The sequence below is a fragment of the Symphodus melops genome (genome assembly GCF_947650265.1).
Source record: "Symphodus melops genome assembly, chromosome: 14".
Classification (NCBI taxonomy): domain Eukaryota; kingdom Metazoa; phylum Chordata; class Actinopteri; order Labriformes; family Labridae; genus Symphodus; species Symphodus melops.
In genome coordinates, this window is record NC_136704.1 from 7,044,807 (window position 1) to 7,058,250 (window position 13,444).

At 38.9% G+C, this 13,444-nt stretch overlaps 1 long non-coding RNA gene across 1 annotated transcript; it reads right to left on the reverse strand.

Moving 5' to 3' along the window:
- Positions 1-6,153: 6,153 nt before the first annotated feature.
- LOC306834962 lies at positions 6,154-10,688 on the reverse strand. Its single transcript, XR_013780548.1, has 3 exons — positions 10,576-10,688; positions 8,421-8,534; positions 6,154-6,770 (listed from the first exon to the last, which is right to left on the reverse strand). It is a non-coding gene; the product is annotated as an uncharacterized lncRNA (long non-coding RNA).
- Between the last annotated feature and the right edge of the window lie 2,756 nt (positions 10,689-13,444).

The window sequence follows — 13,444 nt, forward strand, 5'->3', positions numbered from 1 at the left end:
CTAAATCACAAAAGTTGGACTTGACTCTCCTTGAGAAAGACTTCTAAGTTATGCAAAGTGTTTCTATCTTTAATAATGTTGGACTTGGAGACTTTTTGACTCAGAGTGTTGTTTATTTTTGTGTCGTTTAGCATTCATGTTGGAACAAAGCAGACTGTGTGCAACAACCTGGATGAGACCAACAGAGGTAAATAATGTGTGTATAAAAAAAACACATAAAAGCTGTGTTCTTCAGCCCTCTCAGTGCATCAAGAGACGACCTTGACTTTGAAAACACAAGGCAAAAGGAGTAAAACCTAGAAATACTTATCCCACCATAACACTTAGCACTTCATGGTTTGCTAGCAACATGATGAAACTTCCTCGAAATCTCCTGCAATGTTGCAATGTCACTCATCCTACCACGTGTGTGTGCTCTCTATTGAACCATACAAACTCTCTGCTTTGAAATTCGAGGGGGAACATCCAAACATAAAGACAATTTTACTTAAGCAGTTCCATCACTGTTTCTTAAGAAATAACATCAATACTGGATAATATTTAAATCCCCCAAAAACCTACTTCTGAACACGGCCGAGTAGAGGTTCGAGAAGATAATGTTATACATGTCTTTTAAAAATAAAAGCAATCCACAAAATCAATTGGTAAAGTTTATTCTTATTTCAGTCTTGTCCAAAAGCGTTAGTCATGGCTTATTGGCTAAGCGTTAATCAAACATGTCCAAAGTCTGTAAATGTGACTGTTGACCTGTTTTTTCTTATTTCACTTTGACTGAATGTTTCACTCCCAATTTGCTAAATTTTGAATTGTGGGTTAGCACCGGTGGGAAGAAGTTTCCAACACGGGCACACCTTACAGTCAAGTAATTTTCCTTACATTCAACAAATTCAAAGCAATATTTGAATCTCCAACTTTCTAAAGTGGCTTCACGCGAATCAATCGATGATGGTGAAAGATGCTTCATGCCAAACCCCAACCAATCACTGTTACATTACAGACAGGCCCCGCCACCCCCAGCCCGTTGTGTGCGAGATGCTGTTAAAAATTATTAAGCTAGTAATGTAATGTAAGGAACAAGCTTAGCAAACTGTAATGTGTCAACTACATTCAGAACAGTGATGCCTTACACCACTTGTTCCTGAAAAAGCAATGTGATTACACGCTACTGCGTGCTACTTGCCTGAAGCCACCTTTGACTTGATCTGTTGCGCCCAAAACTGTGTACAACAGACCACTTTTTCAAAGGTTTTAAGTTAATTCCTTAAGCCAGTATTATTGATATTCACTTGCTGTGTATTTATTCCACGGTATGTATGACTAAATTTAGCAAGGTACAAAAAATGAAGTATCACGTAAGTTCCGGCAGGTCACGGAGTCACGCTTTAATATTGTGCTAGAATTTGTGTCAGCTGATCTCACTCAAGCCTAATCAGCTGATGGCCAGCTGATCTGCTGAAGCACCCTATTGGCTAAATAGTTCTTACGCCGCCTTATTTAAACTGCTCTAGCCCGCCTACACTTCTCTGCTCCCTCTGCATGCCGCATTTGCAACGCTGAAGCCGTCAGTGAAGACCCTGCTACGTACCTAGCTGCTCGTCATGTCGGTCCCCATCCACGATCAGGATCCATAACAGATCCACTGTTTCTAAGACTCACAAAATCCGCGATCTGAAGCAGAGGGAGCCATTCTTGAAGAGAGCCAGCTCCATTTGCTCTAGCACTTGTTGGGTTTAAATATCCACCAAGAAAAAGAACTGCACCCGCAACTCCACTGCCATCTCATTTCCGGTCGCCGCTCCGCCGTCCACAGGGGCTCGTCTCCCGGACTTCAGCTCTAATTCTCCAGTCCTGAAGGGACTCCAGTCCTGTCAGGGCAGCCAGCATCCAGCACTGTCACTTGCCGGCATGAACTCCAGGATCCAGGCCCTAGAATCCACTCCATCTTTTGCCTCAACTTCGAGGCAGAATCGGCCGGCAAAGTCACGGTTCGATGACGTCACTCCCGCACGGTGGATGACCTCACGAATCAGAGGAGATTTCTGGGATATGCAGTCCACATTGCATCAGGGGTCAATTCCATGCTGCAATTCCCCCAGCTTGAGCTGCTTTGTTCCTAATCATTGTTTTATTAATTACAGGTCTGGTTCAAGGATCTTTGCTGGTTAAAGTATAATTCAATGCCAATTTTAAACAGCCAAGGTAGATGATGCTGCAGAAAGCCTTCTTGATGCATCACCTTTCAAGTGCTTGTGCTAATCTCAACGCTACAGCAAGCTGCAAATACTCTGGGAAAAAAAACGTCTAATTATTTAAAACTTTAACAGTCAAAAATATTTAACAGTCTTATTCCTTCAGTCTGCTACTGCCGGTGTAGTGCTTCTGTTGATGATGCCATCAACATCCATTAAGAAGCTGGTAAAAGAGCATGGCAAGCAAAGGCCAATATTGCAAACGCATGTGATATTGGCCAACCATCATATTTTGCACGGTATTGAGTAAGTTGAGTCTCTACTGGTCCCGGTGGTGTGTAAATGAAACTATTGAGTCTCGTATGCGCTTGCTAACTTATTAGCAGAATCAGCTGGTTCTGCACGCTAAGACCACCATGCTTCACTGCACGCTGAAACGGCTCGACTGGGCGTCTCTTGAGCTGATCACAGCACAGATTTAACTTCTTACAGCTAAGGGTTGGTTTAAACTGATGCTCCGCTGTCTTTAAGATAAGTATTCATGTGAATAAGAGAAAGGGGCTGTGATGGTGATTGCTTTAATGTGAAATATTCATACAGGAAATGAGGTGTTTACAGCAGTAACAGCTTAACACAACTTGTTTGAAATAAAGGAAGAACTAAACTTAAATAAAGCTCTTTGCTAAAGCTACAACACCCTGAGAAGGGAACACCATGTCATTAAATCAAGTTTATCCCTTCTGATAAACTAAACTCAGAACTTTAACTGTTACCTACACTGTGCCTCTATAATTTATTTATTTGCACTTACAACATAAAAATATTGGCAATGACGTCATGTCTAATGCACCTTTAAAAAAATGATACAAAGGACTTCATATGAGTAAGATTTGTATGTAAAAGTAGCCACATGCAGTTATAGAGGACACATTGCGATGCTTTGCTAGAATCTCTTCATCAACTGCAAGCTTCTGTAGTGTTTCACCTTATAGATGTTTTTCTGCTTGTGGATTATCCACATTTAAATTCAGCTTGGTGTTTCATTGTTCTCAAACAACTTTCATAAGCTATTCCTCTGTCCGAAGACAAAATCATTAAGCCACTGAAGTCTTCAAAGTTTTGGGGAGTACTTTATGCAGCAACATAATGCCTCTTGGAAACATAATCACATGTAAAAATCATGATTATCATACAAAAAACAACAATTATCTTACAAAATAAAAAAGGGGTATTACTTTCTTTGCCCTGCTGTTTTTATATTGCTATGCTTGTCATTTCACAGGTCAGCTCCTTATATCCAGGCTCCCAGATGATAGAATATTAGGCCCTTTTCTACTTATAATCAAAGTGTTTTAATCTAATTGTTTGAGATTTTAGCTCAGAGGTTAAAGGTATTCTGTGAAGAGGGCTTGCAGAAGTGAGTGCACATTCCAACATGTGTTTGATGTGGCCCTTTACACTGAATCACTCACCACCAAATCAAACATAGGTTTAGTTTAAGGCCCTGAATAGTTAATCACTCACCCACATTGATAGGTTCAGTGGACCTTCATAGATAATCACTTAAATGGTTTGTTGCTTAAAATGAAATGATGACTAGACTAGATGTCTTCTTGTGATAAGAAACAGGCCAGGCAGGATGTGTCTTCCCCTATAGAAGGACAAAGGATTCGGGAGTTTGATGCACCAATGAGAGAAGCGGAACCAAACATCAGGAGGCGCATAATTTGGTTGCCCAGCTGCCCAATCGGAGGAAGGAAACCGCACATTCTCAAATGCATAATTTTATTAGATAATCTCTGTCTAATGTATAAAAGGGTTCAGGGAAAGATAGTCGGGGCTCAGACTTCGCGAACTGACCATGTATCTGTCTGTTGTCAGGGACACGTAGTGTTGAACCCAGAGACTCTGTAACTTCTATTCTTGATTCATCTGGTTAATAAACTCTGTTAACCTGAAAGACACGCCTCTAGTCATTCCTCTCATCCCATCAAAAGAATGCGCAGAGAGATTCAAGATCATTATTTAAAGGACTCAGATTTATATTTACAACATTTAGGAAAAGGATTAAATAGCTAATTTTATCCTTCACAGACCTTGGAAGATTAGTTGAAATACAGTGTTGGTTTTATGATTTCTATACTAATATTGTTTCCTCTTTTCTAGGTCCTTGCTTGCATCGTACTTCAACTCTGATTGGAGTTGCTGGGATAAAAGCGTCCGCAAAAGCGTTGTAGAGAAATTCCAGGATGTGGTTAAATTCATGCAGGCAGCAGGTCCAAACTCATTTTCTGGTCCCTTCTGTGCAGTTGGGATGCTTTCATTCTTCTATGATAACAAGCTTGAATCTTCATCTGCCAGATTGCTTAAAGAAGCCATTCCAGCTATTCTGAGCAACTCTTTTCCACAGTTAATGGGAAATTGCTATCCAGAGCTGGGTTCACTCTTGGCCTCCTTGGCCAATTATGTGGGCTTCATCCAGATGACCATTCTGCTCACTACATTCGTACAGGAGCAGAAACAACTGCTTCGCATAGTAACCGTGTCGCTCAAAGCCACGCTATCTCCCGCCGGAGTATCACGCTATTTAGATGTTCAAAGCAATGCATGCGCTTTCATCGGCTAGCTTTAAATAAGTGTTGAAGCATATGATCGACTTATCCAACACTTTAGGCTTTCTCAAATGTATTCAATTAGTAGGTAGCTCATACTCATTGGTTAATTTCTGTCACTTTAACTTGTATTTATCACCTCCTGCTGGCTCATCCACACAGTCCTGGAAGGCCAGGGTCATTGGCCTGATATGGTGTTTTGGGGATTGCGGCTTATCTCCCTGCCTTATGGCGTTCCTTGCATGCGCGGGAAGGGCAGGGATGTGTGCTATTCCTGCCTAATGCCTTCCAGCGTAAGCACGTGGAAGGGCAGGGAGATCCCTCAGAGCCATACCGCCAAATATACGTATTAGCGTCAAAGTATTCTCCTTGACAAAGTGGTCCTGACTGAAATGAAGTATCACGTAAGTTCCGGCAGGTCACAGAGTCACACTTTAATATTGTGCTAGAATTCGTGTCAGCTGATCTCACTCAGGCCTAATCAGCTGATGGCCAGCTGATCTGCTGAAGCACCCGATTGGCTAAATAGTTCTTACGCCGCCTTATTTAAACTGCTCTAGCCCGCCTACACTTCTCTGCTCCCTCTGCATGCCGTATTTGCAACCCACCTCCTCCCCTGCTCCTGCTTTTATGATATTGGACTTAATCAATGTCATGCTTGCATTGATGCTGGCTCGGGGGGTTGCGGCTTATCTCCCTGCCTTATGGCGTTCCTTGCATGCGCAGGAAGGGCAGGGATGTGTGCTATTCCTGCCTAATGCCTTCCAACGTAAGCACGTGGAAGGGCAGGGAGATCCCTCAGAGCCATACTGCCAAATATACGTAATTGCGTCAAAGTATTCTCTTTGACAAAGTGGTCCTGACTGAAATATTATTCATGTAAAATAACTAAATAAATATCATGTGGATATTTGACAATCTCAGCATTATAAAATCATACAGAATAATTCATCTGTGAGTGCTTTGGAATGACTTCACATATACAAAATAATTAATGTGTTAATAATCCTGCTAATAATATGAAAGGCAGGGGCATGTGCAGACAGGTAACATGGGCCCCCTTTGAAATCTGATTGACCAAACCAGATGCCACCCCAAAATCCAAATATATAATTGGCTATTTGCCTAATCAGAGGCGGGACTTAAGAACAAATCAACATTTTTGGCTAATTGATGTACTTTCAGCTGTAAATAAATATTTTCTATAAAATTTTGTAAAAATTAAAAAAAAAACTTGTGCACATGGTCTAGCTTGCACTGGAATTAAATGCAAATAAATGCAAGTTAAACAGTGTACAAGATCAATGCCTGCAATCTTTACATTGAGATACATTTTTGATTTTAATTCCCTAAATAATCAAGCTAAGAAGACACAAAGCTTGTACTTGTAGGCACCACAAAGTTGTGTTGTCTACAAGTACATTTAAGTGTAGATAGAAATGTAATTCATTTGAGAGTGAGTGCCCATCAGTTTTTTTAAGTCTGCACATGCCCCTGATGGAAGAGATCCTTCTGAGAATGTAAACTCTCTCACTGACAAAAGAAGCGCAAGGACAGGGTTCATTGTCATTTATTTAAGATTTGCAGTTACAGCCTTTACTTTGAGCAATCTACAGAAAAGTCCTCACCATTGTCGAAAATAAGAGTGTTTTTACTGTTACTAAACACCATTTTTATGGTAAAAAAGAGGCAGCAATATATGCCCCCTGTACTTCTTATTGTTTAATGTTGACAGTGTCCTCATGGGAATAACTGATGTTTTCTGCTATTAAACCATTGTCACACTTTTCTTAAAAACAAAACAAATGCAGCATCATGACGTCTTGTGTTGTAGGAGTGAGAGCTCTGTGTTAACAGGAAGGTTTATGGGCAGCAGCTGTCTTCGTCTTCACAAATTTCTCACGTTCCCAGCTTGGTACACCCATGGGTGCTGGTCCACACCAACTCCTCACACCTGCACATCATCACACTAAGACAAGGAAGTATGCTACACTTAGTGTAGTGAAACCTGACAATCTGCCTATTTTTTTTTTTTTTTTTACAAACATGTATTGTATATGGAGAAGCAGACTGATTGTTTTACCTAAAGGACATTCTGTAAGTGTATTAAACATATTGTGTGCATTTAAATGCACACAATATGTTTAATAAATATAAATATAATTATAAATATAATATATAGATAACACATGTTTTCCAGTTAAGAAAAACAGTTATCCTAGATTTTTTTTTTTCTTTTTTTTTTCCAAAGAAGGGCTCCTACGACACCCCTGGTCACTTGGGGGCCCTATAGAGGGGACTTGGAGGGAAGAGGGTAAAATGTAACAAACAAATCACCTGAGAACAATGTGATAATAACATTTTAACATGAGTCCTATTGGAGGTTATGAGTGACTTCCTTTTTGAAATTCTTTTTTATTTTTTTTATTTTTGCCTTTATTGGATAGAGAAGAAACCTAGGGGCCATATCTGGGTTCCCAAAATCTGTTCTTTTTTCTACCAAAGTTATTTTCTCTTCAGGCCTCTCCCTTGCCACAAGTTGAATGATACATCCTCCATTGAAGGTGAGAAGAGATTGTTAAAAGCTATTGGGCTAGAAAGGGACATATCTGATAGATTAAAATGTTTCCTGAGTTGTGAATAGATTTTTATTTTTATTTTTATTTGTTTATTATTGATTATTGGAGAAGTGATGGTCGTGGTAATCGCTAAGCGAACCAACTAAGGCCGTTAAAGAAACAGAGCCACATAGCTTGATCTTCAGCTTTACCGAGGTTGGACAGTTATTGTCTTGATGGTGATTTCTCCAGTATGACATAAATTGCAAATTGGACGCCCAGTAATAGTATTGGAAATTTAGCATGGCCATACCTCTTAAATAGAGGTAGACATTGGAACATATAAAGATACTTTGAAAGTATAGTCTTTTTTATTGGTTAACTTTGCTAATAAGTAACTGGAGGACAGGGGACCAATCAGAAAATCTGTTCTTTTCAAATGAAAATAAAACACACACATTCCTAGCTAATTCAGAATCGAGATATATCAGAAATTTGCTCACCTAATGACTGTTTTCCCACATCCTCATTTAATGAAACCTCACTGAAACTTAAAAAGCAAAGACCCCCATAAAACAAAGACTGGAAAAGCACTAGACATGCTAAAAATCAATTCACCATGTAGCTGCTGAATACCACCTGGGTAACTTGCATATCTTTAACTGTGTTATGTGCAAAGTAAAAACTATTGTATTCAGATTAATTTTATTAAGGTTGAGATATTATCAGATAAAAAAAAAGCCAAATCATGAGCTATTAAAAGTGTTTCAAACTCAGTGGTGATTACATAGAAATAATTATAGTTTTCATTCAGGCTGCCCTGTGTCAAGGCCACGACATATAAGACTCAAAGGCTTTGTACAGACTGCCATCCAAATCAGATTTTTCCCTAAATCCGATTAGAATTTAATCTAAATGACTGACTGTCGACATTACAATTTGCAAGAAACCAGATCTGATTTGCCTGTCGGTATGACATGGTCTGATCCACATTGATTGCTATGGTAACAGGTTACGCCCAGAAAATACAACAGCAAAACGGATGATTTTCTTCCACTGACCAAAGTTAACTTCCTGCTTGTCGGACCTACGCCGTTGTCACTGTGGATGGTGTCGCGTTGCGAGTGATGCAGAAGACACACTGAAGTGACCAAGACATTTGGATTGAGTTGGATCTGTAGGAATCACAGTTTAATCACATTCAATTAAAATGTACATTTATGAGAGCTTTGTGAAACATAAGGCTGATGGATGGTTGCAAAGTGCTTAAACTACTGCCCAGCATGCATAATAATCTGTGTCACAGTTAACGGCAAAGAAAAAATGCAATTAAAAGTATACATGCATGTAGATATTCATAACAGATTGCGATGTAACGCTGGTTGTATTGTTATTGGTGTCATCGTTTTTCATCGTTTCATTTATAGCAGCTTTATTGGGTGCAAAAAAGCAATCTAACCTAAATTATGTCTCAGGCCAGCATAATGTACAAGTAAATAAATAAGACAAATGAAGAAGTATATCCAAAAAGTTATCTCTTTCCTTGAAAAAAAAGTTAGCTTTGTCAGTTTGGAACCTCAGTTAGAATTTAATTATAAAATAAATAAATAAATAAAATCCTCCAAGCTCCTTATTGGCAGTGTGCACCTTTTGCAAAGAACCAAGGTGTTAAGTTTGAGTTTAACTTTAACTTGAGAAGGCTCAAAATAAAACTTGTTGCAGTCTATTTATTATAATTCAAGAAAAAAAATCCCAAATATGTTTTTTCTATTTTGTGTAGTCATCGTTTTTAAAAAAAAAAAAAAGAATAAAACAGGCTGTTTTCCTGTCTTAACTTAAAAGCAATTACGGTAACTGGCTTTAATTGTTATGGGAACCAGGCTTCAATGTCATTATTTAGAACCAGGTGAAGAAACCACATCATCCCATCTGTTTCAGCCTCCTTGCATTTGTTCCCAGTAGAATTTTTGGATGAATCTTAAAACCATTTAGCTATATCTTAAAGTGTTGTAAATTGACCCATTTATCATAATATTCCAGCAATCCTCCACCCTTAACCTTACTTTAATTTTAATTTCTGCCTGTTCGGTTTTGTTTTGAAGAGCATTAAACCTCCTCCCACCAAAAAATTGCAAAAGAACATAAAATCAGACAAACCAAAAGGGAAAATAACATGTCTGAGGTAACTGAAGCAAAATGTCACAAAGCAACTTTTAATGAGAGTGTAAAGCCCAGTGAGAGGGATGTATTTTCCCTGGTAGTTGGCAAAAGTGTACATTTGGCTGCTATATTCCCAGCTCCACACACAAGTGTTCGTGTTAATTGCAGGTCATCATAAATCTGATGTGTCAGCTGCCATAATTAATTCTGCACTGAAAGGAAACCCTGCAACAGTGAAAAGCAAAAGAATGGAGGAGATACAGAAAGAAAATGATGAGGTTGTAGAATAAAAGCCATTTTGGTTCAGTGAAGAAGGCCTCTTGCCTTAAGCAGTCATGACACGATGAGCTTGTCACATTATAGCCATTATGACCAGTAACCTTCAAGGAGGTGGAAAGCAAAGCTATAATGATGATGCATCGAACTTACAGTATATCTGACAATAATGCCTCTTACTCCAAGCTGTTTTGTGGTGCTATACATTAACATTGCAAAGGGTAAAATTACCCTTGCTCATTTGATTTATTCTGTTAACCTCAGTTCAAAGACTGTTGCACTGCTTTAAGGCACTTTGTACAACATTATATCAACACATTGCTGTTCTTATTGCCACAAGGCCCAGCACTTCTCTAAACTAGCTTCAGTTCAGGGTTAGTGCAGGGCATTAGAACAATGACGAGAGGGTCTATATTTTATGACAAGGTTTTCAGATAGTCTGTCTCCTTTATGGTAATTCAATATTTCTTCCAAGGCAATAAACCTGAATATACTGAAATCCTATTGCAACTGATCAAACAGTGAATGTTTTTTGCATAGCTGTAATTCATTGTACAACAATTAATATTATAAACGTATATTAAACGGAAAACGGAAATGGACAGTTTGTAATGGCAACAAGCTGAACATTTGAAATAGTCATTTGGTGAACATTTGATATACACTATAAGTCCACTGAATATGGATGTTGGTGTTTCTCTGAAGGAACATTTTGCATGTAACAACCTATGGGGTCATGGTTTATGAGGAATATACTTTATATATTGCTATAACACTTACAAAAAGCAGGTAAAAGACCATACTCATTGTCGTTCAGGTAGGCCGCCCACCAACGATCCCGTGGAACCTAAGAGAGCTCCCAGGAAAAGATGTCATTAGTGACTAATATTTACAGACAGGGACCTGCAGTAATGTGATGTGAATGCAGAGAGGGAGAGATAAGAGCTCAAGGTGCCAGTTCCTCTGGTAAAGTCTAAGCCTATAGCAGCATAACTAGGAGGTGGTCTATACCTGCCTCTGCCCTAACTATGGAGCTTTAAATCCAAAAATAAAGTTTTAAGCCTATTGCTTCAAGTACAGAGTAACCTTAACTGACATTTTTAACTCTAAGGTAAAAATCAATCCGTTGACCCTGTTGGTGTACAGATTCCATGCACTGTAAGTATTACAAAAGTCAATGTTTCACTTGTACTACATGCTAAGATCACTTTAGGAAAGGACAACAAATTTGAAGTTATAACAGGGATCATTTTGGGGGGGTGGGGGTTTGCCACTGCTTAAGGTGGGCCCGGGTCACTTTTCAATCCTAAGACAACACTAGGGTTTATTAGCAACTGCCTGAGCCTACACCTACAAAACCTTTTCATATCCACCTCTGCTTGTATCATCACCAGCATACTGATCAATCCACCAAACCAACCAACACAGCCTCACCCCGGCCGAAACACTCTTCAGTCTGCATGGTGCTGGCATGGGACCAATTTGAAAGTGGCCCTATCAAGGCCAATTGACTTTGCTAACACAGTACACTATGATGGTACAGATTTCCATTCAGCGCTTTCAGTTCAGTTGAATTAATCTTAAATTACCCTTAAATAGGGTATTTAAGGGAAAATCCAACAAACGTTATTGCGTGTTTATGCTGTGGATATACTAAATATACTTTAGTTGTATGGTCCAAAAGCTCACTTTAAGAATATAAAATCAGAGACCCAAATAATAATGTTATGTTGGTGACAGATGGTCCCTCATGTTTTGGTCATTCTACGTATCATGTTCAGATGTGTTTATGTCTGTGGCGTGGGGGGGTTGTTTTTTTCTACTTCACACTGTGAAAATAGAGCTACTATTTCTGACAGGTTGTAGACATGTTCCTTTGTTTATGGGAATGCTACATAGAACATATGTCAGTGTTGAGTACAGCAAACACATGGCAGCTGACATCTCACTCCCGAACATGAAACCAACTATTGGAATATGCTTCATCTTTGTTGCCTGTGTAAAAATCCTTTAGAGAAGAACATACAGTACTATTTATTTATCAACATTTGCATTAGTATAGTTAATTTTCTTAACTAGCTGACATCACAATGCTCTACTTATCTCCATCCATCTCTTTCTATTTGAATCTCTCTCTCTACCCCACTTTCCAAGCCCAACCAACAACTTGTTTTGCCAAGAAAAATTTGTTTTGATTTAATCTGAAGAAAAGATTCTCCCCAGTGAGCTCACGAATAAGCACAATCATGTCAGCCTGAATCCTCTCTATACTGACCTATATAACAATTACTTAATGAGTAAAATTGATGAATATTCCATACTGTTTCACCATATTATGCTGTTCTAACAAATGTAACATCTATGTCCCGTTCATCTTCTCCCAGATGTTTCTATGCAAGTTCAAACTCCTTCAGAGGGAGACATTGATGAGAATTTCCAAAGATGCTTAAATACCTGTCCTTGTTCTCCAAAAGGTCACATGCATAGTGGTAGAAAAGAGTTGGGCACTCGATGTTCAATGAGCCCTTTTATTTAGAAGCATTATTGACAAGATTAAGAAGAACTAATAACAAAGAATCATTTAATTCTAAATATAAATTACTGTGTACTTTGTTGCCAATCGTTACATTTTAGCACTTGATGACCTTTACAGTTAGCATGTGACCTTTCAGGCCCCCACTTGAGGCTCCAACCATGTACACACCATACAGCAATTTAACAGTAAAGTTTAGTCCGTTTATTTAATTATCACATGATCACCAGCCATGTGGTGGTAAAAACTGGTTAATGATGGGCCCATTAGGGGATCCCCACCCAAAAGTACTTCAACTTTTGCTAAGCAATAGCCCACAGGGGGCAGGCCTCTATCAATGGAAGTGGGATATTCTTGGCTGAGGACTCTATTGTTGTTATGTTTTTTTTTTTCTTTTCTGTGAATGGATAGCTGACGCCTTCTTTTATATTCACACAACCATTAATATAACTGTAGATGTGTCATTTTTAACCGTGCCCTTTAGCTAACCAAGTGATATGTGACTCAACTGTTGTGTACTGTAGAAATGCTAAGGGCTTACTCACACTGCTGAATCATGCTGAAGCTCGATTGTCCCCCCTCCTGGCCGGCACTAACATCGTTCCAAGACTAATTGGTCCTGTTACCTCTTGTACATAACTTTGTAATCCAACAAATGCATCATGCTTTACGTAATTATGAAGCATACTTAGTGTCTAAGATTGGTAGACTCCAGTGAAGTTGTGCTTGAACAAACTAGACTTCGAAGGGGAACTTGCTTTGGCATTGTTTGTCTAGTGTAAGTGCGCTGGTAAGAAACTATTATCACCTCTTACTATGAACTATTACTAACTATAGAGGAGTCAAAATTACTGTGGTGCTTGTTGTGTCAGCCCATTGACAAACTATTGCCATTATCTGTGAGCATAATGTAATGACCCCCTTCGTCACACACATGCCCACCCATGTCTCACAGTTGTTGTTTCTTTTTAAAAATCTCCTCACATGTTTCTTTGTGATGAGGCACCCTGTGATTGAAACTAATTTTAATCAACACTTCACGATAGCACAACACTACAAAGAGAGCGGGCCTAAACTGTACTCTTTGTGATATTGTTTTTAAAGACCCAACATTAA